The sequence below is a fragment of the Lontra canadensis genome, unplaced genomic scaffold (assembly GCF_010015895.1).
Source record: "Lontra canadensis isolate GAN:19392208 unplaced genomic scaffold, GSC_riverotter_1.0 scaffold33, whole genome shotgun sequence".
NCBI lineage: Eukaryota > Metazoa > Chordata > Mammalia > Carnivora > Mustelidae > Lontra > Lontra canadensis.
Window position 1 is genome coordinate 6550916 of NW_022631027.1, and position 23340 is coordinate 6574255.

The following is a 23340-nucleotide window of genomic DNA, read 5'->3' on the forward strand; positions in this document are numbered from 1 at the left end:
CAGTGCAGGGGTTCAGCACTCCCTAGGCCCCATGTTGTTCAAGGGTCAACTGTACATCTTTCTTTCTGGCCACACACAACATCTGAATCCCCATTAGTGTTCTAGGATTTCCCATGTAAATCTAAAAAGTACCATATACTCGTCCTCCTGGTCTCCCTCGAAAATAATTCACAAGCATGGGACCAAGTGTCCCACATCTACCTATATATTTCTCTCTTTCTTTCATCTGTTACCCTCTAATCTAGTAGCTTAATACACCAAGTATTTATCAAGTCACAGCTTCTGCAAGTCAGGATAATTAAGCTATAGTTTAACTGAGTGATGCTACTCAGGACCCATCATAAAGTTGCAGACAAGATCTTGGCCAGTGCTATCATCTCTGAAGGTTTGACTAGGGCTGGAAGATCTGCTTCAAGATGTCTCCTTCACATGGTTATTGGCAGAATGCTTCAGTTCCTCACATGAGAACCTCTCCAGAAAGCTGGTGAGTATCCTCACAATGTGGCAGCTGGCTTCCCCCAGAACAAATGAGCAAAACAGATGTAATAACTTAAATGACCTTGCATTTTAAGTCACACTCATTTTTGCAATAACCTAATGATTCCACAAATCAGTTCTATTTAGTACGGAAGGAAACTACACAGAATGTAAATCAGGAGCTAGGGTTATCAGGAACCATGCTAAGTACCTTATGTACCATATTATGGCTATATGTTGCATTGTTTATAAATACATACACATTCATGAGTGTAAAAACGTTATGTTTGGAAAGCAAGGAGGCACCATGGTTACAAGTGCATTTGTAATTGCATTTGTTTTCTTTGTTAAGGTGGGTGATGGGAATATAGGCATTTATTACACTTTTCTTTATACCTTCTGAGTTTGAATACTTCATTACAAAAAAACAAATCAATGCTCTGCATAAAGTAAAAGAGTATTTTCAAACGTATTACTTTGAGCACATATATTAGTAGAGCTGTTTTGAAGGACTATTTGTAAGTATATATAACAAAATTTACATAAGCTAACTCAGGAATCTGTCCAAAAGAATTATTTACCCAAATAAACAAGGATGTATGTACTAAAATTAATCACAGAACTATTTCTAATAGCAAACAACCAGTGATAACCCCAATGTCCATCAAAGAATGAGCAAATAAATTAGGACACCACCATACAACAGAATGCAGCCATTAAAAAAAAAAAGAAATTCCCAATATGATGGAAGACCGATCAGTTATTGGTGAAGAAAAGGATATGCTGTATAATTCCATTTTTTGATAGGCTACATATCAAACTATTTACAACCACCTCAAGAGAATGAAAATTAAGGGAAATAAAAGCAGAGAGAGAAAACTTTCCTCTTGTGTTTTAAAGACCCCCATTCTCAGGGCGCCTGGGTGGCTTAGTGGGTTAAGCCTCTGCCTTCAGCTCAGGTCATGGTCCCAGGGTCCTGGAATCGAGCCCTGCCATCAGGATCTCTGCTCAGCGGGGAGCCTGCTTCTCCCTCTCTCTGCCTGCCTCTCTGCCTACTTGTGATCTGTCTGTCAAATAATTAAATAAAATCTTAAAAAAAATAAAGACCTCCATTCTCAAAATTTTTTACTATCCTCTACAGGCATACCTCAGAGATATCAGTTCCAGACCAGTGCAATAAAGTGAAGGCAGCAATAAAGAGTCGAATGAATTTTTTGGTTTCCCAGGGCATATAAAAGTTGTTTACACTGTAACTGTAGTCTATTAAGTGTGTAAAAGCATGTCTGAGAAAACAATGCACATACCTAATTAAAAAATATTTTATTGCTAAAAAATGCTCACCATCTGAAATTTCAGCAAGTTGTAATCACTGATCACAGTTCACCATGACAAATAATAATGAAAAGGTTTGAAATATTGTGACAATCACCAAAATGTGACAGATACACAAAGTAATAAGCAAATGCTGTTGGACAAAATGGTGCCAAAACTTGCTTAGCCACGGTTACCACAAACCTTCCGTTTGTAAAAAAAAACAGTACCTGCAAACACAATGAAGCAAAGCACAATAAAATGAGGTATGCCTATACTTCTGTAATTTCTGTGGTTGTTTTGGTTTTGTGTTAAATAGACTTTATTTTTTAGAATAGTTTTAGGTTCACACCAAAACTGAGCAGAAGGTACAGAGATTTCCCAAATCCCTTTGCCCTCACACATACATAGCCTTCAATACCAATATACCCCACCAGATAGAGTATTTGCTACCACTGATGAAACTAATGAATGACACACCATTATCACCCAAAGTCCATCATTTACATTAGGGTACACTCTTGTGCTGTACATTCTATAGTTTTGGACAAATGTGTAATGACAAGTATTCCTCATCATAGTACCACAGAGAGTAGCTGTACTGCCCAGAAAATCCTTCTGTGCTCTGTTTTGCCCCACTCCCCCCAACTCCTGGCAACCACTTACCTTTTCACTGTCTCCATAGTTTCACCTTTTTCAGAATGTCATAAATGGAATCACCTTGTGTGTAACCTTTTCAGACTAGCTTCTATCACTTAGAAATAAGCATATAAGGTGAACCCGGGTGGCTCAGTTAAGTGTCTGACTCCTGATCTCAGGGCTGTGAGTTCAAGCCCTGCACTGGGCTCCAAACTCAGTGTGGAGCCTACTTTAAAAAAAAAAAAAATAATAAGTAGAGGAAGGAATGGAGAATTTAAGTATCCTCCATGTCTTTTCACGGCTTGATGGCTCATTCTGTCTTATCACTGAATATTATTACATTGTCTTGATGTACCAGTGTATTTATCCATTCAATTGCTGAAAGGTATCTTGAGTTCAAGTTTCAGCAATTAGGAATAAAGCAGGTTTTTGTGTGGACATAGTTTTTCAAATCCTTTAGGTAAACACCAAGAAGCAGGACTTCTGAACTACAGTCATATAAACTTCAGAATTTAGTTTTATAAGAAATTGCCAAACTGTATTCCAAACTGGGTGTAGCATTTTGCATTCTCACCAATGATGAATGAGAGTTGCTGTGGCTCTACAGCCTTACCAGCATTTGGTGTTTTCAGTGTTCTAGATTTTGGCCATTCATTCCACTAGGAGTATAGTGGTATCTCATCATTGTTTTAATCTGGATTTCCCTCATGACACATTATGTAGAGCATCTTTTCATGTGCTTATTTGCCATCTATAGATCTTCTTTGGTGAGGTTATCTGTTAAGATCTTTGGTCTATTTTTTTTTTATTTTATTTTTTATAAACATATATTTTTTCCCCCAGGGGTACAGGTCTGTGAATCGCCAGGTTTACACACTTCACAGCACTCACCATAGCACATACCCTCCCCAATATCCATAACCCCACCCCCTCTCTCCCAACCCCCCTCCCCCCTGCAACCCTCAGTTTGTTTTGTGAGATTAAGAGTCACTTATGGTTTATCTCCCTCCCAATCCCATCTTGCTTCATTTACTCTTCTCTTACCCCCTTAACCCCCCATGTTGCATCTCCTCTCCCTCATATCAGGGAGATCATATGATAGTTGTCTTTCTCCGATTGACTTATTTCGCTAAGCATGATACCCTCTAGTTCCATCCACGTCGTCACAAATGGCAAGATTTCATTTCTTTTGATGGCTGCATAGTATTCCATTGTGTATATATACCACATCTTCTTTATCCATTCGTCTGTTGATGGCCATCTAGGTTCTTTCCATAGTTTGGCTATTGTAGACATTGCTACTATAAACATTCGGGTGCACGTGCCCCTTCGGATCACTACGTTTGTATCTTTAGGGTAAATACCCAGCAGTGCAATTGCTGGGTCATAGGGTAGCTTCTTTGTTCTATTTTTAAATCATGTTGTGTTCTCAATGTTGAGTTTTAAAAGTTCTCTGAATATTTTGGATAACAGTATGCTATCAGATACGTCTTCTGAAAATATTTTCTCCCAGTCTGCAGCTTGAGAGAAATTTTTAATTTTAGTGTAGTCTAAGTATCAATTCTTTTACGAATGTCTTTGATGTTGCATCTAGTAAGTCATCACCAACCTAAGGTCACCTAGATTTTCTACTGTTATCTCCTAGGAGTTTTACAGTTTTGCATTTTACATTTTTGCGTTGGATCCATTTTGAATTAATTTTTGTGAAGGATGTAAAGTCTAAACTTAGATTCATTTTTATGGCATGTGGAAGCCTAATTGCTCCAGTGCCATTTGTTGAAAAGACAGTCTTAGCCACTGTATTGCCTTTGCTCCTTTGTTGAAAATCAGTTGACTATAATTATATGGGTCTATTTCTGGGCTTTCTACTCTGTTCCATTGATCCATCTGCCTATTCTTTCACCAAATCCTATTGATCCTTGATTACTGTAGCTTAAGAATGTATCTTGAAATCAAGTAGTATCAGCCTTCCACCTTTCTTCTTCTCCTTCAAAACTGTATTGATTATTCTGCGTCTTCTGCCTCTCCATATGTTTTTGAATCAGTTTGTCAATAGCCACAAAATAATTAGCTGGGATTTTGACTGGGACTATATTGAATCTACATAGATGGGAAGAACTGACTTTTTCTATATATTGAGTATTCCTATCTATAAACATGGAATATCTCTCCATTTATTTAGTAGTTCTTTGATTTCATTCACCAGAGTTCTATAGTTTTCCTCATGTAGACCTTGTACCTATTTCATTAGATTTATATCATGCCTTGAATAAATTTCATTAGATTTATATATAGGTATTTCATTTTTTGCGATACTATTATAAGTGGTATTGTGTTTTTAACTTCAAATTCCACTTGTTCATTCCTATATACGTAGGAAATCAGTTGACTTTGTGTGTTAACATTTTTTTCCTGTAACTCTACTATACAAACAGTCCCTGACTTACAATGACTTGGCTTATAATTTTTCAACTTTCTGATGATGTGAAAGCGATACACATTCAGTTGAAACTGTACCTTGAATTTTAAATTTTGATCTTTTCCCAGGCTACCAACATGTGGTACAAATGCTCTTGTGAGCAGTGGCAGTGAACCACAGCTGCCCGTCATATGCACAGTCGTAAGAGTAAGTAACAACAACTGATACACTTAAAACCATTCGACACCCATACAACGGTTCTGTTTTTCACTTTCACTACAGTATTCAATAAACTACACAAAATATTCAACACTTTATTATAAGATAGGCTTTGTGTCATTATGCATATGCTACACCTTTTGTAGTTGTCCCAGAGTTATTGAATATTCTGTTTTTTCCACCTTTTTTTTTCTCTTTCCAGTTTTAGCAGTTTCTATTGATATTCTCACACTCAGAGATTCTTTCCTCAGCCTTTAGTAGTCCAGTCTACTAATAATTCCACCAAATGGTTATAATGTTTTTCTGTTACAATATTACAATATATGGGGCGCCTGGGTGATCAGTGGGTTAAAGCCTCTGCCTTCGGCTCAGGTCATGATCCCGTGGTCCTGGGATCGGGCCCTGCATCAGGCTCTCTGCTCCATGGGGAGCCTGCTTCCTCCTCTCTCTCTTTGCCTACCTCTCAGCCTACCTGCGATCTATGTCTGTCAAATAAATGAATAAAATCTTTAAAAATATATATTACAATGTATTTGATCTCTAGCATTTCTTTTTGGATCTTAGAATTTCTCTAACATTCCTTATCTTTTCTTATATGCTGTCTACTTTATCCATGTAGAGCCTTTAGCATTTTCATCAGTTATTTTAAATTATTTCTTGGTCTGATAATTCCAATATCCCTGCCATACCTAAGTCTAGATTTGATGCTTGCTCTAGCTCTTCAAACTGTCCTTTTTGTCTTTTAGTATATCTTGTAATTTTTCTTGATAATTGGATACGATGTACTAAGTAAAAAGAACTGCTGAAAATTGGCTTTCATTATGTGGCGGTAAGATGTGGGGGGAAGAGAAAATACACCAAAATTAAAACCTGATCTGACCAAAGAGAAGGAAAAATCTATAGATAGCCAAGCTCTTCCGTCTACATCTTATATTATCTACTATACTTCCAGTCTGAAATTGATAATTTCAAGCATCTCAATTTTCACCCTAAGTTTCATAAGAGTCCATAAATTAACAGGGAAACTGGCAGGTAGGTAAATGACAGGATATTGTATTTCTGGGATCATTACTTAAACTACAACCCTGCTTATACAGGATTACAAATCGCAGAGCTCATACTTTTCTAGCAGGTTTTCATATAACTGTTTATAATGCCAAATGGATCCAGGGAAGTCTTTTCTTATTTGCTTCCAAAATAAACAGCAATGTATCCAACTTAGAAGTACATTCTAAAATGTTTGCTCAAATTTCAAAATAGTCTATGTCAATGTAAACATAAAAAATCATTAACTTTTACCTGTATACATTGTTACTTCTCTTCATTCTTCAAAGTTCTGGAAATTCTGAGCCCATGAAAAACTTGATATTCAACTGAATAAATGTGTGAAAAGAAAAAAAATTATTTATACTCAACCTTGTTCCAGTAGGATTTGAGGCTGGTACAAATGTAATACATATCGTCAATTTTTTAAGCAGGTTATAAGAAAGTATTGTTCCAGGGGCACCTGGGTGGCTCAGTCAGTTAAACATCTGAGTCTTGATTTTGGCTCAGGTCATGATCTGGGGGTCCTCAGATCAAGCCCCATGTAGGGCTCCATGCTCAGTGCGGAGTTTGCTTGGGGTTCTCTCTCCCCTTCCCTCCACCCTTTCCCCCTGCTTGCGTTCTCTATCGCTCTCTAAAATAAATAAAATTAAATCTTTATTTAAGATTTTTTTCATTTATTTGTCAGAGAGAGAGAGCGCACAAGCAGGGGGAACAGCAGACAGAGGGAGAAGCAGGTTCCCTGCTGAGCAAGGACCCCGGTGCTGGACTCAATCCCAAGACCCTAAGATCATGACCTGAGCTGAAGGCAGATGCTTAACTGACTGAGGCACCTAGGCATCCCTAAAATAAAATCTTTAAAAAATAAAAATCAGATGTCATAAAAAGAAAGTACTCTTCCAATTCTTTAAACATGGGAATAAATATTATAAATAGCAATGTCTTGCACATTTTGAGTATTATCAATAAATATAGGGCACAGATTTTAAAACATAGCCTGTAAATATCCACAAAGAATATCAAACTATGTCCTTCATTTATGTAAGTTAGCAGCTGTTAAAGAGCGATGGAAGAAGGGAAGATATAGAGCACTAGTTTCAACAGGAATCAAAAAATAAGGCAGATATTACAGTGAAAGGGGGAAAAAAAAAACAGGAAATAAGAGCAACACTGCTAACAAGTCTCCTTCCTTTAAATGTCTACATGACAAATTTCCAAGTTAATTTATTTTCTGTAGGCATATGGTGCATTTCCTTCTCTCTCTAATCCCTCCTACCTCTAGAGCTAAATTTCAAAAAAGTAAAATTTGTATACAATGATACACTACTTACTACTACTGCCACCACCATCATCTACTATATACTTTACTATGTACCAAGCACCGTGAGAAGATTTACATCCATTAGCTTATTCAATCCTCACAATCACCCTACTACAGGTTTTACTGATGCTTGTGGAGGTTAAACAACTTGTCCAAGATCTATTAACTAATAAATGATAGAGCCAGGATACTAGCCATTTGGTCCCCAAACAAAAATATCTTGAGTATAAATCACTGATAGGAAAGTGAGCTAAAACTAACTACAGAATATAAAAGGTAATAAACTAGTACATCTGAACATGTCATGAGCCTAAGGATTTTGACAGAATAGAACCTACCCAAAACCAATATGATTACCAATTTAAGAAGTTAACTAAAATACTGAGATGGAAATAATATTTGAAAATGAAATTGTTCATATAAAACATGAAAATTCCTACCTCCTTTGTAAATACCCTATTACAGACTGTATGTAATCTTTTTTTTTTTAAGACTTTATTTATTTATTTGACAGAGAGATCACAAGTAGGCAGAGAGGCAGGCAGAGAGAGAGGGGAAGGGAAGCAGGCTCCCTGCTGAGCAGAGAGCCTGATGTGGGCTCCATCCTAGGACCCTGGGATCATGACCTGAGCTGAAGGCAGAGGCTTTAACCCACTGAGCCACCCAGGCGCCTCTCTTTTTTTAATCCATGTAATACTAGCATAAAAAGTATCAAATATATCAATAAAAACCTCTTCTTTAATTTTTTATATTAACTGGACAGATCTGCATGACAGACCTGGAGAAACATTTGACATTTACCTGACTTTAATACTACAGACAAAAGAAAACCTTCCCATTTTGTAAACTATGGCAATAGTGTCTAAAGAAAAAAGAAGAAAATGAACAGAAAAATAGAAGAAATGGAATTTTACCAAGGCTAAAGTCCAACTAACCTGTTTACCAGACTTAAGTTTTTTTCAAAAAATCTTCTTAATATAAAATGTCAGGTCACTTCTAATGTTTTATATTTAATGTTCCAACTATATGAGTTTATGGTTCAGTAGTTGCAAATCTGTATTTATAGTCACTGTTAAAGGACTTTACTAAAGGGTACCACGTGCACTGCTCTCTAAATTCCCTTAATTCTACTGTAGAGAGACAACTCAGAAATACCTTAAGCTACATATAAAGTTACCACACACACACACCCATTCTTCCAACCCATTCGAAACATCTGAGTATTGCTGATATAGATTATGTGACTGGAACATTTCAAGTGAAGGAAGTAGTTCCATTGTTACAAACACAAAACCACTCAATTTTAGCATTTTAAATGTTTAAAGTATCCGAAACTGCACTAGATATAACAGCATGCAATTACCCTGAGGAATTAGCTTCATTTAGCATTTAAAAACTAAGAGCTATACAAGTTTACTTATATTCAAAAATTTAGGGGCACCTGGGTGGCTCACTGGGTTAAGCCTCTGCCTTCAGCTCAGGTCATGATCTCAGGGTCCTGGGATAGAGCCCTGAGGGCTCTCTGCTCAGCAGGGAGCCTGCTTCCCTTCCTCTCTCTCTGCTTGCCTCTCTGCCTACTTGTGATCTCTCTCTGTCAAATAAATAAATAAAATCTTTTAAAAAAATTTAATAAAGTATTTTTACTGGCCATTTCAACTACTACCCCATATTAAAATATCTTTTGTTTATAAATTCATATATTACTAGGTTACACTTATTTCTTAAGAAATAGTGCCCCTTTAAACCATCTTGATCAAATAACAAAAATTACCATGAGTTATAGATCTGAATTAAGTTCTGTTCATGCCAAAAAAAATGAAGTCTTATTTAATGCTATACGCTTCAGCAAAGAATCCATAAAAGATATTACACAAACCTAGAATCTCTCCTGCTACTATGCCAATCCTAACCATCCAAAGAATAAGATAGTATTTTTAAGCACACACAATATATCAAACAACAATCATTAGGTAGATATTATCATTAATCACACTAACATATTAGGAAATGATCTTATAAGTAGTTTTAGTAATCCACCTAGCTATTTTGCTAATTCAAAATTGAATACAAAACTGAAACTAATCTTGCTATCAGACAGATCTTTCTTATATATTTACTGTGCATGAGCATGAGGAATGCAAATAACAGATGTAAAGAACTTGGAGCAGTAGCTGGCATGGGTTTTATGTTCAATATAAATAGCAGCTGTTATTTTGTGATTGTGATGTTATTAAAGGAAGACTAAAAAAATGCCAAAAGGACAAATGGAATTTATATGGAAGTATTGTAATATATAAGGATGATCAGATCTATAGATCTGATCTACACATTTTCTGGTAAAGAAACAGACCAAGATAGGTTAAGTAGCAATGAAAATGACAAAGCAAAATGCTTGTTTACTACATCATGCCACATTTTTTTTTCCAGTCATCAACTCTTAAAATGAAATCATTTACAATACAGAATTGTATTAGATTCTCAGGGCACATGGGTGGCTCAGTGGGTTAAACCTCTGCCTTCCGCTCAGGTCATGATCTCAGGGTCCTGGGACTCGGCTTAGCAGGGAGCCTGCTTGCCCCCATCCCCTGCCTGCCTCTCTGCCTTCTTGTGATCTCTTTCTCTCTGTGTCAAATATATAAATACATAAATATAAATATAAATATATAAATGTCAAATATATAAATAATACCTTTAACAACAACAACAAAAAAAGAATTGTACTGGATTCTCAACAAAAACTAAGGCTGCTTTTCTTAACAGAAGGGGAAATTATTCTGTAAAATATTTTATTGTACCATTGTACATTGTACCATATTACTAATGTAATTTCCTCAAAAATACTTTTGTATTAAGACTGGGAGGAGAGGATGCTGTCTAAAGTACACTGAGTAAGAGTACTAGCTAACTAAAATTGGATCCTCAGAGCTGCATCTAAAATTGCTACAGCTGAGGTCCTGAAATTCATGGGTAAGGAACTTAGTCTGTTCCCTGACCTCAACCTTCCATTGTTACAAACACAAAACTATATAAAAAAAAAAAAAAAAGATATATCCGCATACACAACTTTTTCCTGGCAGCAGCAAGAGTATGTACTAAAATACCAGTTTTCCTATGTTTCAATGAAGTCTGAAAAAAACACAAATTCAGAACAAGTACCTCCTAAAATATATATTACATGAATTTTTTATTTAGTATACACAATATAGAAGCACTGTGTCAAGAAGTACGTTAAGGGGTGGTTCAGTTGCTTAGTGTCTGACTCTTGATTTCAGCTCAGATCATGGTCTCAGAGTTGTGAGGCTGAGCACTGTGTGGGCTCCACAATGGGCATGGAACCTGAGATTCTCTCTCCACCCCCCAGTTCGTCCCCCCCAACCTGCTCATGTACTCTCTCACTCTCTCTTAAAAAAAGTGTGTTAATGACAGGAAACAACATGTGTTGGAGAGGATGTGGAGAAAGGAGAACCCTCTTACACTGTTGGTGGGAATGCAAGTTGGTGCAGCCACTTTGGAGAACAGTGTGGAGATTCCTCAAGAAATTAAAAATAGAGCTTCCCTATGACCCTGCCATTGCACTACTGGGTATTTACCCCAAAGATACAGATGTAGTAAAAAGAAGGGCCATCTGTACCCCATTGTTTATAGCAGCAATGGCCATGGTCGCCAAACTGTGGAAAGAACCAAGATGCCCTTCAACGGATGAATGGATAAGGAAGATGTGGTCCATATACACTATGGAGTATTATGCCTCTATCAGAAGGGATGAATACCCAACTTTTGTAGCAACATGGATGGGACTGGAAGAGATTATGTTGAGTGAAATAAGTCAAACAGAGAGAGTCAATTATCATATGGTTTCACTTATTTGTAGAGCATAACAAATAACATGGAGGACATGGGGATATGGAGAGGAGAAGGGAGTTGAGGGAAATTGGAAGGGGAGGTGAACCATGAGACCATAGAAACTTCCAGTTCTACTTTTATTACTTGGACATATAAGCTTTCATAGACCACCGAATAGTTTTCTTGCTTTTAAACATGATTATATAGCTCAACTTTATTGGCTCATGTCTGAAATAAAACTTTGTACCCTCCTGCAGTACTTTCCAGCTGCATCTACATTTTACTCCTTAAAAAACACTAGGAACCTATAATGGTTCCTGGATCCCTCACCTAGGTAGCAAAGCTTAGTTAAACTTTAAACACTCATATTTGGTTTCAAAAAAAATAGATTCAGAATAGGTTTGATGAACAACACAATGATGAAGTGTTATACACGCCAAGTGCCGAAGATGAATGAGCATTTTACCATCAGTATGTTTGTTTCTTTCAATCTTTTGGTTCGTTGTTTCTTTCTTGTAGAATGTGGTAGTCATAAATAAGATCATGATAAATGATTATTACTGGAAAAAAAAAAAAAAAAAAAGAGTCTGCCTTCAGCTCAGATCATGATCCCAGGTCCTGAGAATGAGTCCTATGTCAGGGTTGGGGTCATGGTCCCTAATCAGTGAGGAGCCTACTTCTCCCTCTCCCTCTGCCCTTCCCCCTGCCTGTGCCCTCTTGATCTCTGTCAAATATGTAAATAATATTTTTATAAAGATGAATATACTTAATGAAAAAAAAAGTATGTTAAGCGCTGTCACTCCATACCCAGTGTGAAATAAAAATGAATTACCACCATTCTGAAAAATCCTAAAATGACGATAAGAATCTTCAAAATAATTCTCCAAATGGGTTAATACACAGATCACAGCCAAGTCCTAAAACTTTTACTTTAATGCTAGCCATGTTAATTAATTTAATTACACTAATATTAATAAAGGAAGAGTGATCAAATTATGAGGGGGAATATATGTCAATCAAAACTGGACAGAAGAATACATATAAAAATCAGGAAATCCTGGCACAAATATAGTATCAATGAAATAATAATTTTTAAAAAGATCCTCAGCATCTTAGCTAGGTAAAAGTACCAGGCTCTATTTATAAGATACATGTGGCCTCTACACGTTACTTAAGTGCCTCCAAAGTTATTTAAGCTCTTTTTCCTTGTTAGGAACTTGAAAAAACGTTGAAGTGAATGCTATCTCCAATGCTTTCCTGTTGTAACATTCTAGAGTCAACAGAAAATTGATACAAGCTTATATAAAGCAGGTTTTTTTTAATGCAATAGTTTCAATAACAGAAAAAAATCCCAAAATGTTGCACCTAGAAAACTAAGATCTTACTCTCTGAAACTCATATGCTAGGCTACAGAAACAAACAGAAGTTTTGGGGACAAGCCAAAACAATGAGAGTATATTAGTAGGACTAAATTTACATAGTTACACAATAACCTTAGACTTTCAGAAGATGACAAAGAAGCATGTAGGATTTTTTAAAAATCTGATAATACTGAATAAAACTAAAATATTATAAACTTAACTACTATGCATAGCCACACCTCTCTAAGTCTCACCTGCCATAAGCAAGTGGGTCTTCTGCTTCATCAACTCAGAAGACCTCAGGCTCTTCCAATTATCCTGGAATTCAGGCAATCTGTCTCTCCCTCCCAGTTTAAGCTCTCAACTTTCAAACATGCTGCTCTGTGATATTTAAAAATCTCACTGGATCTTATTTATCCCTCTAAGTATCTCTGGTCTCACAGCATCCTGCCATCCCTCATAATTAAGCAACTGGAAAGATGTTTAGCTTTTCATTCTTCCCTTTCTCACCTCCCACTTTTTCACTGCAATCTGGCTTCTACCCTACCATTTTACTGAAACCACACTTACCAAAGTCGCTCACCAAGAGCCTCTTTGTTTCTCTCTCTGGAACATGTGACCCAGTATAATACTCTATCCTTTTATTGTGATTTTTCTGATTAGAAAATACATGTTAATTAAGAATTGAAATATCACAGAAAAAAAACAAAAAGTTTAAATACTCTGTAATCCTATTCTCAAAGACTGCCTGTTAGCAGTACAGTCTATCTTCATTAAGATTTCTTTTCTCAAAAAAAATACATATACTAACATATAAGAATGTATGTATTTTTTAACTTAACAAAAATTTAGATCATACTATACATATTTTTCTTTGAGAATTTTTTTAATGCACCTTGATCTTCTATCCTTGTTCCTATTTAGTAGCTTGATTAATGGCCTCCTGGAGAGCTCTTCATCATAATACCCAGAACCTATGAATGTTACCTTAAATGGCAAAAGAGGCTTGGTGGATTAAGTTAAGGATTTTGTGATGAGAAGGTTATCCGGATTATCTGGATTGGGCCCATGTGAAGATACAAAACTGTTGACTTAGAAAATGGAGGAAGGGGCCACAGAATGCAAAGCAGAGAATACAAGGAATGCAATTCTAACAGCTGGAAAAAGCAAGAAAACAGATTCTATCCTTAAAAACAGCCCTGCCAATACCTTGACTTTAGCCCAGTGAAACACTTCAGACTTCTGGCCTCCATCACTGTAAGAGACTAAATTGTTGTTTTAAGCTGCTAAGTCTGTTAATTTATTACAGCAGCAATAGGAAAATAACATATATACAAACCATATTACATTAGTTGTATAACATTCTATCGTAAAAATTATCTTTTTTTTATAGCAACCCTTTATTGATGGCTATTTAGGTTGTTTTCAACTTTTTATTATTATATACTAGGTGCCATGAATACCTCTGAAACACATCTTCACATTTGTTTTTCTCTAGGAGTTAGTCCATAAAGTATACCTATAAGACCAAGAAATGTGAAATTTCATAATGCCTGGCTGGTTCATTCGGTAGAATGTGCAGTTCTTGATCTCGGGGTTGTGAGTTAGAGCTCCACATTAGGTGTAAAGGTTGCTTAAAAAAGAAAAAGAAAAAAAAATAAAAGAAGAAGAAGAAGAAATGTAGGGTACCTGGGTGGCTCAGTGAATTAAGCATCTGACTCTTGATTTCGGCTGAGACCACAATCTCAGGTCTGTGAAATCAAGTCCTGTATCAGGCTCCACACTAGGCAGGGAGCCTACTTGATATTCCTTCTCTCCCTCTCCCCCTCACTATCCCTCCTGCCTCCCCACCCTCACTGCCACCCTCCGACCCCACTGTGCATGGGCACACATGCACTCTCTCCAAAAAAAAAGTGATATTTTAAATTTTAACAGATAATTATATATATATATATATTTTTTATATATATATATTATATATATATTATATATATATTTATATATAATATATATATAAAATTAACCTCCAAAAAGGCTATACTTATTTTTTCCTCACAGTAACAACAGTCAAGCCCTTTTCTCCTTCTTCAAAGTCCTCAACTTCTGTTAAATCAGTTTCCTGACTTATAGTTTCTGTTAAATCAGTTTCCTGATTTATATTGTTTGTTAAATCAGCTTCCTGATTTGTATTTCCTTCTGTAGTGGCTACTCCTGTTCTTTTGCAGACTCCTCTTCATCAGCTCATTTCTCTAATGTCAAAGGCTCCCCAAATTCCCATTCCAACCTGGGTCTTTCCTCACTACACACACATCCAGAGCTATCTCATCTACCTCCTTCTACCCCCAATTACTACTTACAAACGAAACAGAATTATTGCCCTCTTTTCCCTCCAAAATCTACTCTTCAACTGTATTCCCTCTATTAATGACTGCCACACTGATATTTAGCAGCCTATGACAGATACATGGAGGTCATCTGATTCCTCTCTTATCCTCACCCCACAGACCAGAGCTCTAGAATCCCTAAGATTCTCTCCTACCCTATCAATTTCTTGAAACAGGAAGACATTTAATTTTCAACTATATTATTTACTGTGTGTTTTCCCTATCTTAAGTCCTGTGCTCCACTGTACCAGAATAATCTTTCTGAAGCTCAATTCTGATTTGTCACTTAAGTAGACCTTTCACAAACTGCTTATTGGATTGTAGAATGATATAACCACTTGTGAAAATTGTACGGCAATGTCTTCTAAAGTTAAACATATATGTGCCCCATGACCCAGTAATTTCACCCCTAGTTAGTTATCCAAGAGAAATTAAAATGGATGTCTATAAAGAGACCAGTAATCAAGCATTCATGGCACCTTTATTCATAATAGCCAAATGGGAGAATGGATTAACTATGTTATAGTAATACAATGGAATACACACCAACTAAAAAGAACAAACGACTGGTATGTACAAAAACTGTTACATCAGCTAAAATCAAAATGTTAAAACAGCTAAATTTCAGAAATATTATGTTGAACAAAAGAAGCCAGACAGAAAAGAACACACATTAATTTATTCTATTCTTATGTTAAGTTCAAGAACAAGCAAAACTAATCTGGGGTAAAAGAAAAAAAAAGTAAATAACAGAACAATAGGAAATGACTAAAAGAATCCTGAGGGATTGGGGGGGTGGGGGGGTGGGGGGGGACGGTCACTAAGGCATATACATTTATCAAAACTCACTGCATTGCATATGTAAGGTCTATGCGTTTCACTCTATATAAATTTACCCCAAAAACTTTTAAAGCAAATATTAAGATTTAAAACCTACTTCACTTAGCATTTTCCCTTATAAAAAGCCTCAAGATTTAAGACAAATTAATTACCTAATTACCTTTTTTTTTACACCTCACTCAGAAACAATATATCAACTGTGCCTTCCCATAGTTTGTAAATTTTGTGAGAGCAAGGATTTTATCTCTGTAGAAAAGATTACCATTACCTTCCCAATACCAATCATTATGTTTGACACATAGGAGATGCTCAATATGTGTTATCTTTGGTGGTTCTTAATGGCTTATTGATAATTTTGTAACTTCTTTAAAATTCTAGATCACTTACTGATTCATTTTTCCAATCCTGTAGAGGTTACATTGAAATGTACTATCATGCTTGACAACCTTTATAAACCTTACTCATCTGACATTAGAAAAGCAGCTTCTCCACATTTTCAGAAAGGCAGTAGAATATTTAACTCTGTGCTCATCTGTTACATGTATTTCAGATAAATATTCAAAGGCATAAGACTTCTCATGGGCTTACTCCCTAAAATTCATTTTCAATTTACTTAAAGCTCTATCTTCTCACCACCATGTCTTCTAAACTATCCTGATTTCTGGTACACCTGAAGATAATAAATTTTTCTTCTTTCTCTTATGTATCTCATTTAAACATCATATTACACAATTGTTCATTGAAAGTTTCCTTTTATCCAGTATCTATTAACATTAATCTAATAAACCTACTACCATAATCATGAGGATGCTGGATTCATTTCTGACATAATAAAAGATCTGTATCAGGCCAAAAAAGACAGCTATTAATCTTTTCTTTTTTTAAGATTTTATTTATTTATTTGACAGACAGAGATCACAAGTAGGCAGAGAGGCAGGCAGAGAGGCAGGCAGAGAGAGTGGAGGAAGCAGGCTCCCCATGGAGCAGAGAGACCGATGCGGGGCTTGATCCCAGGACCCTGGGATCATGACCTGAGCCGAAGGCAGAGGCTTTAACCCACTGAGCCACCCAGGCGCCCCAGCTATTAATCATTTAAACACCAACTCAAAGTTAGACAAAATCCCCATCTTCACTTTTACATCAGTGCTTGCACTTTCCTATGAAAAACAAAAAAGAGCAATGATTGCTAATAAAGCCAGCTCTGTTCCTATCTCTCATCAAGGTCCCTTCCAAGAACACAGGAACCATCAGTTCCTCAAGAAGACAGTCCTAATCATGAACCCACAAAACAATGAATAACAAAACCAACAATGAAGAGCCAGATAATAGCCAGTTTGACCAGCTTCAGGGAACACTTTTCAGAGTACAACTGTGAGGGCTGGATTAGTACAAAGAACAATTAACAAGCACTAAACTCACATTATCTTTGGCCACTTAAGGGATAAACTGCAAACTGCACAGGCAGCGGAAAGCTCTCTTCAAGTACAGATACTATTAAAACAAGAGCTGGAAATGGCAACAAATACAACACCAGGCAATCTTAAATAATGAGAAATGGGAGGATCCTTTCTGAGCAAACACGTATGGGGCCCACAGTCAAGAGGTTCTATCTACAAAACATTAATTAACCTACATGTTTCCAAGAGGAAGGACTAGCAAATCACCAAGATAGATAGTAATAACTGATAATGTTATCTTTTATTTATATTTTAATCTTATATGCAAACAAAAGGAAAATAATTGGTGGAGGAGCAAAAAGGCCACTGGGAATTGTGGGCAATGTTAAGCAGACTTTCGTATTTCACAAAACTTGTCAAAAATTAAAGAGCAAAATGGGTCTGGCAGCTTTTTATGTTGCCAAATAAGGACATTACAGAAAACAAACACACACCACAAATTTCTTATGGAAAAGGACATTTTAGCACAGAAAAGGATGGACATAATTTTAAGGGAAATACTTTAAACTGTATAACTTTAGCCTAAGAGAAAACAAGGAGATTTAAAAGATATAACCCTCCAAGCAGGATACAACAGTGAACAGCAGATGGCAACACATTTTTGGATAAAGAAAAGCAGACGATGGACTTCCAGGTTAAGTTGGCAGATTGAACACATACAACTAATTTTCCTCCCTCCCCAAAACTCTACTAAAACAAGGATAAAGAAAATGCTGTTATTGTGTTCTGTTTTTAGCTCATAAACCACAAGGACAGGAGAATGGAGGAAGAGATGATGGCAATAAAATTTTGGAAGCTGAAAAGATGGGAGGAGTTGTAACTGATTTTGTCAAAGACAGCCAAATTATAAACCAGCAGTGCTGGCAACTTAGAACAAGCCCAATTTATACCATACAATCCTCAAAAGGCTCAGGGACACCAGAACAAGTGGGGAGAGTAAAGTAAGAAAGGTTCAGGTGAAAGCTGTGAACAGTTAGAAACCTAGACCCCATTTCTCCTCTAAGCTACTAAGTGGCCCTTCCTCAATGCAGCAGCTGAGGGGAGATTTATTCTCTCAAAAGGATAAACCATACATGGTAGAAGACACAGGTATCCCAAGAAAAAGAGGCAAATTATGTGACGTTATATACTAAATGTTGTACAGCTCATTACTCAGCCCTCCTTCTTGAGTTCTCAGATCATTGGCAACCAAACCTCTATCCTCCAAGCAAAAATTGGAAGAGACTCACCAGGAAATCCCACCAGACCAAAAGACAGGGACACTGAAATAGCTTCAAACAGTCCACCTGAACCAATGGCTTCAATCTCGGCCACACAAGGGAATCACCTGGACAACTTTAGAAAATACTGATGTTAATCTATGGAGATAGGAATCAGAATAGTGGTTGCCTCTGGGCAGGGGGTGGGGAAGACAAAAACAAAGGGATGTAAACAATTTTCTAAGGTTTTCACAATAATCTGTAGCCTGTGCTGGTAACACTGGTGTATACATGACAAAAATCAAACTGCAATGCAATCTTACCTAATTGTTTAAAAAATATTGCTACCTGGGTCCTAACCTCAGAGATTCTGCTCTATTTGGTTTAGCTGTGTGTGTGTGTGTGTGTGTGTGTGTGTGTGTGTGAGAGTGAGAGAGAGAGGGAGAGAGAGTGCGCGCGCGAGCGCACGAGCACACAACAGAGAATTTTTAACCCCCCCACCCCACCCCCCCGCCATGTGATTCTAATTGAGAACCACTGTTCTATGCAGATTCTAGAGTAAAACTTAAAGTCAATAAACCCAACCTACAAACTCAGGGCTTCCTATCAACTTTTAGATGCCCACTCTCACTCGTAAACAACCAACCAAGGATTATCAAAACTCTGAGGAGGGCCTTAATTGCTGAGGCTACACCAAACAGAAAAAAAGTAACTTGGAGGAAACAATCCATGCAAGGAAAAGAAAGCTTAAAGAAACTATCTTTAACATTCTCAGACAGATAAGATATGGCATCCATGAAACGAGAAAGAGAAGAACATGTAATTGGGTAGAGGAGATGAAGCCAAACTTACAGGCCTGCATAAGGAATATGGTCAAGTAGCTGATATGCCTCAATCACAGAACCCCAGGAAGGCTCAAGAGTTGGGAGTCTCCAGATGGTATGTGGTCAGTGGGAGAGATCTATGGGGCTGAAAAGCAGGTTAGTAATGTAAAGTCTGCATCAATCTGTTATTATAAAGACCCTATAGTTTCCTTCATTTATACCATCTCATAAATTTATTCCCTAGAAACACTGACGTGGAGAGACTCCAGACTCCAAAGAGTGGAATGAGGCTAAGGCTGAAAGCCAAAGAATTAAGCAGAAGCACGTATAGTGATTAGCAGCCCCTACCTACCCTCAGCCACATTCTCTGCTCAGCCCTCAGAACAAGTGGGAGCCAGTCCATTACCTTCCCGACTCCCACCACTGCCCAGTTTGATTAAAATGTCCTTTTTGTATGCTACCAAACCAATTTTCATAACAGCACTTACAGTGGAGGATAAAGGTCTCTTCTTGAATTTCCACTTATCCCTCCTAGACTCTAAACCCCTTAAGGGCAGGAGCTGCATTTTAATCAGCTTTGTATCAGCAAAGGCCCAACACAGAGATTGTCAATATACTAAACACTCTATAACTCCTTAATTGGTCCTAGACACCACACCAAAAAAAAAAAAAAAAAGAAAGAAAGAAGGAATGAACCAACTTGGAAAAGTAGAACATACAAGGTATAATTTGCTTTAGGTCCTGAATGAAGATTAAACACATGGATCGATTGCACTTCTCTGAATGAAGATTAAACACATGGATCGATTGTACTTCTACATACTGGCCACAAATATTTTAAAATATCATTCACGATAACACCAAAAAATTTCAAATACCTAAGGATAAATAAAAGATGTCCAAAACTTTTACACAGAAAACTACAAATTATTGAAATTTAAAAAGGCCTTAAATAAATACAGGTATATGCCATGCTCATAAACTGGAAAACCCAATATTAAGATACTCTCCAAATTGATATATGTATAGATTCAATTCCAATTTCCAAAATTTGTTCAAATTGACAAGAAGATTCTGAAATTTATACAGAAACGCTAAGAGCCAAGAACTGCCGGGTATTAAAAAAGTTGGAGGCCTTATACTATCACATATCAAAGTTTATTATACAGTTACATTAATTAATACAATGATACTGGTGCAAGGATAACAGACCAATAGAATAGAGTATCCAGAAACAGAGCCACACTTAAACAGTCATCTGATTTATGAAAGTGCCACATAGTACAGAAGGACAAGTATGGCATTTTCCAAAAATGGTGCTGGGTCAAAAAGATGTCCACCTGGTTAAAAGTGAATATTGACCCCTTACAATCCATCTGAAATTTACTGTAAATTGTACATCTTAAATGTGGAAAGTAAAACAAAATAAAACTTCTGCAAGAAACATACGAAAATATCTTCATATTCTTAGGCTAGGCAAAATGTCTTAAATAGGCCACAGAAAGCAGTACTCATAAAGAAAAACAGTAAATATATTTCATTAAAATTAAAGTTGTTCGTCCATCAAAAAAAGGGGCACCTGGCTGGCTCAGTGGGTTAAAGCCTCTGCCTTCTGCTCAGGTCAGGGTCTCGGGTCCTGGGATCAAGTCCCACATCAGGCTCTCTGCTCCGTGGGGAGCCTGCTTCCTCCTCTCTCTCTCTCTGCCTGCCTCTCTGCCTAGTTGTGATCTCTGTCAAATAAATAAATATTAAAAAAAAACAAAAACATTAAAAGAGTGAAAAGAGTGGAATAAGATAAATTATGTATAGTTTATAGATAGGGGTGTGTGTGTGCATACCTTCCAGAAAGAACTCTTATCCATAAAACTGTAAATAAAAAAATAAGACTCAGACATCTCACAAAAGAAGATATATAAATGGCCAATAAAAGATAAAACTACAATCATCAGGAAAATGCAAAATAAAACCACACTAATATATTACTGCCAGAATAACAAAAATGTTTCCAACTGACAAGCATCAGCAAGAATGTGGAGTAATTGAATTATCATTCCCTGCTAATTAGCTCAACCACTTTGGAAAATGTTCAACAGTAACTAATACTAAAGTTTTGTCATTCACACATCTCACAAACCAACAATTCCACTCCTAGGTATAAATCCCAACCTAGAAATATTCTGTGTCTTGATCTGTGACGGTAAAAATTCTTTACCTGCACTCAGGATTGTGCACTTTTTCTATATATTATACTTCAATAAGTTTTCTAAGTTTCCTTGACACAAAGTTCTCGGAGACCTTGGGCCAGCACTTTAGAACAGAAAAGGAGCCTCAGGTAAACTCAAGGAAGTTTACTAATAAAATTAAAAACCAAAAAGAAACTAAGAAAAGAAAAAAGCTACTAACACGTATCAGTCCAGAACAAAGGTAAAAACTACCAACCCACAGTTTTTCTTGAACTTCAAGCACTGATTTCTTTCACAGAAGAAAGGAGTTTATTGTTCTACACTGTAAACCAAAGAAAAGATTATCTTTGCAAGAAAATGCCTTTCGAAGTCACCTCTAACAGCAACGGATAGGAGAAAAGCAAAGGTACCATTGCAAAAGTTTTGGTTAACTCTTCGGGTCAAAGGATGACAACAGGCTTGATCTAAGATGCCCCAAAACAGACAGACACAAAGAAATCACGGCAATTCTAAAGCAAACACCAACACCACACTCCAATCTACCGGAAATTCTGCGGTTAATTTGAGGCTTGCCCCGCTAGTCATAAGGTGATTCAGTGATGGTTACAAACGCTCTCCAAGTGCATCCTTGGGAGTCACCTAGCACACCTGGCTAGCCCATCACCTGCCTGGAGGCGCTGCCCTGCGCAAATCCCGGGGGCCAAATCAAGACGCCAACTTTCCAAGTAAGGGGAGCGGGCGGTCTCACTCCATCAGGATACCCAGAGAGAACGAACTTCTGGCCTCGAGGGTGGGGGTGAAAGGTCAGTATCCCCCCCACACACAGGATTAGTGAGGAAGCACCCCCGAAGCTGCCCGGCCTCTCCACCTCCCGGGAACTCTCCTGGAAACCCGCTGGCGAGTTTCCTCCCCAGCGCCCACGGGAGGAGGGTCCCGGGCCGCCGCGGCCTCAGGGAACTTAGGCCCCGGCGGGGCCGGGCACGCCCGCCCCGCTCGTGCCGCAAGTTTGGTGGCGGCCCCACTCGCCGCGCCCCGGCCCCGTCGTGCGCCCCGCAGAACCCGAGCTCGAAGCTCGTCTGGCCTCCCGGCCCGCCCGGCCTGGCGCGGCGCCCCTCACCTTGGAAACGTTGGGTGGACTCCGCCGTAAACATTAACTTCCCATCCAGCCGGCAGCCTTGCCGCCGCGTCTCAGCGCCTCGGCCCCGCTCCGGCTCCGCGGGCCGTCTTCCCCGCCCGCTCCGGAGCACCGCGCTCACTCGAGAGCTCAGAGTCGCCACCGACCCTCACGCACGCCTCCGGGCGCCGCAACTGCTTTAACTACTACCCGACCCCTACCCTGCCCGCCCGCTGGCTCCTCCAGGGTCCGGCCCGCCGCGTCAGGAAAGCTCAAGGCGCAGGCGCGGCAGGGCCTTAAAGAGACCGGCCGCCTTTACCGCATAATGGGTTCGAGCAGGTTAGGGGCCGGGCGGCCGGTCGAGAAAAGGAGAAGCCGAAGGGATTGGGCCGTGGGGATCGGGGGCGGGGAAATCCCGCTCCCTCCTCCGCCTCTCTTTCAAAGCGCCAGCCCTCGGCCTTACAAATTGCAGACTTCCCCAGTCTCTTGGACCGCCCCTGGCATAGAAAAGCTGCTCAGGACACGCCCCCTCAGGGGCCCGAGAAGACCCCTAGCTCAGAGCTGAGGGCCTCGAGCTTCCGCGTCGCACACGGGCCTCCCAGGCCGCGGGCACGCGACGCCGACGCTCAGGCTTCCGAAAGGCCTTCCAAGCTCCCCAAGAGGTGACCTAGGTCACTCTCAAAAACAATAATCAAGGTGCAAATC

The 23340-nt window shown here is 38.3% G+C and overlaps 1 protein-coding gene across 6 annotated transcripts in view; it reads right to left on the bottom strand.

The window, feature by feature from the left end:
- The window catches only part of EVI5 (ecotropic viral integration site 5), a 188264-nt gene extending 165307 nt beyond the window's left edge, over positions 1–22957 (bottom strand). For 2 of the 6 annotated variants that reach the window (XM_032867139.1, XM_032867138.1), the window contains exon 1: positions 22639–22957. The gene's annotated coding sequence lies outside the window, so the exon portion shown is untranslated. Of the gene's footprint in view, positions 1–6364; positions 6439–22638 lie in introns of all 6 variants that reach the window. The other 4 variants (XM_032867133.1, XM_032867132.1, XM_032867136.1 and 1 more) reach the window with 4 other exon arrangements.
- Positions 22958–23340: the final 383 nt, after the last annotated feature.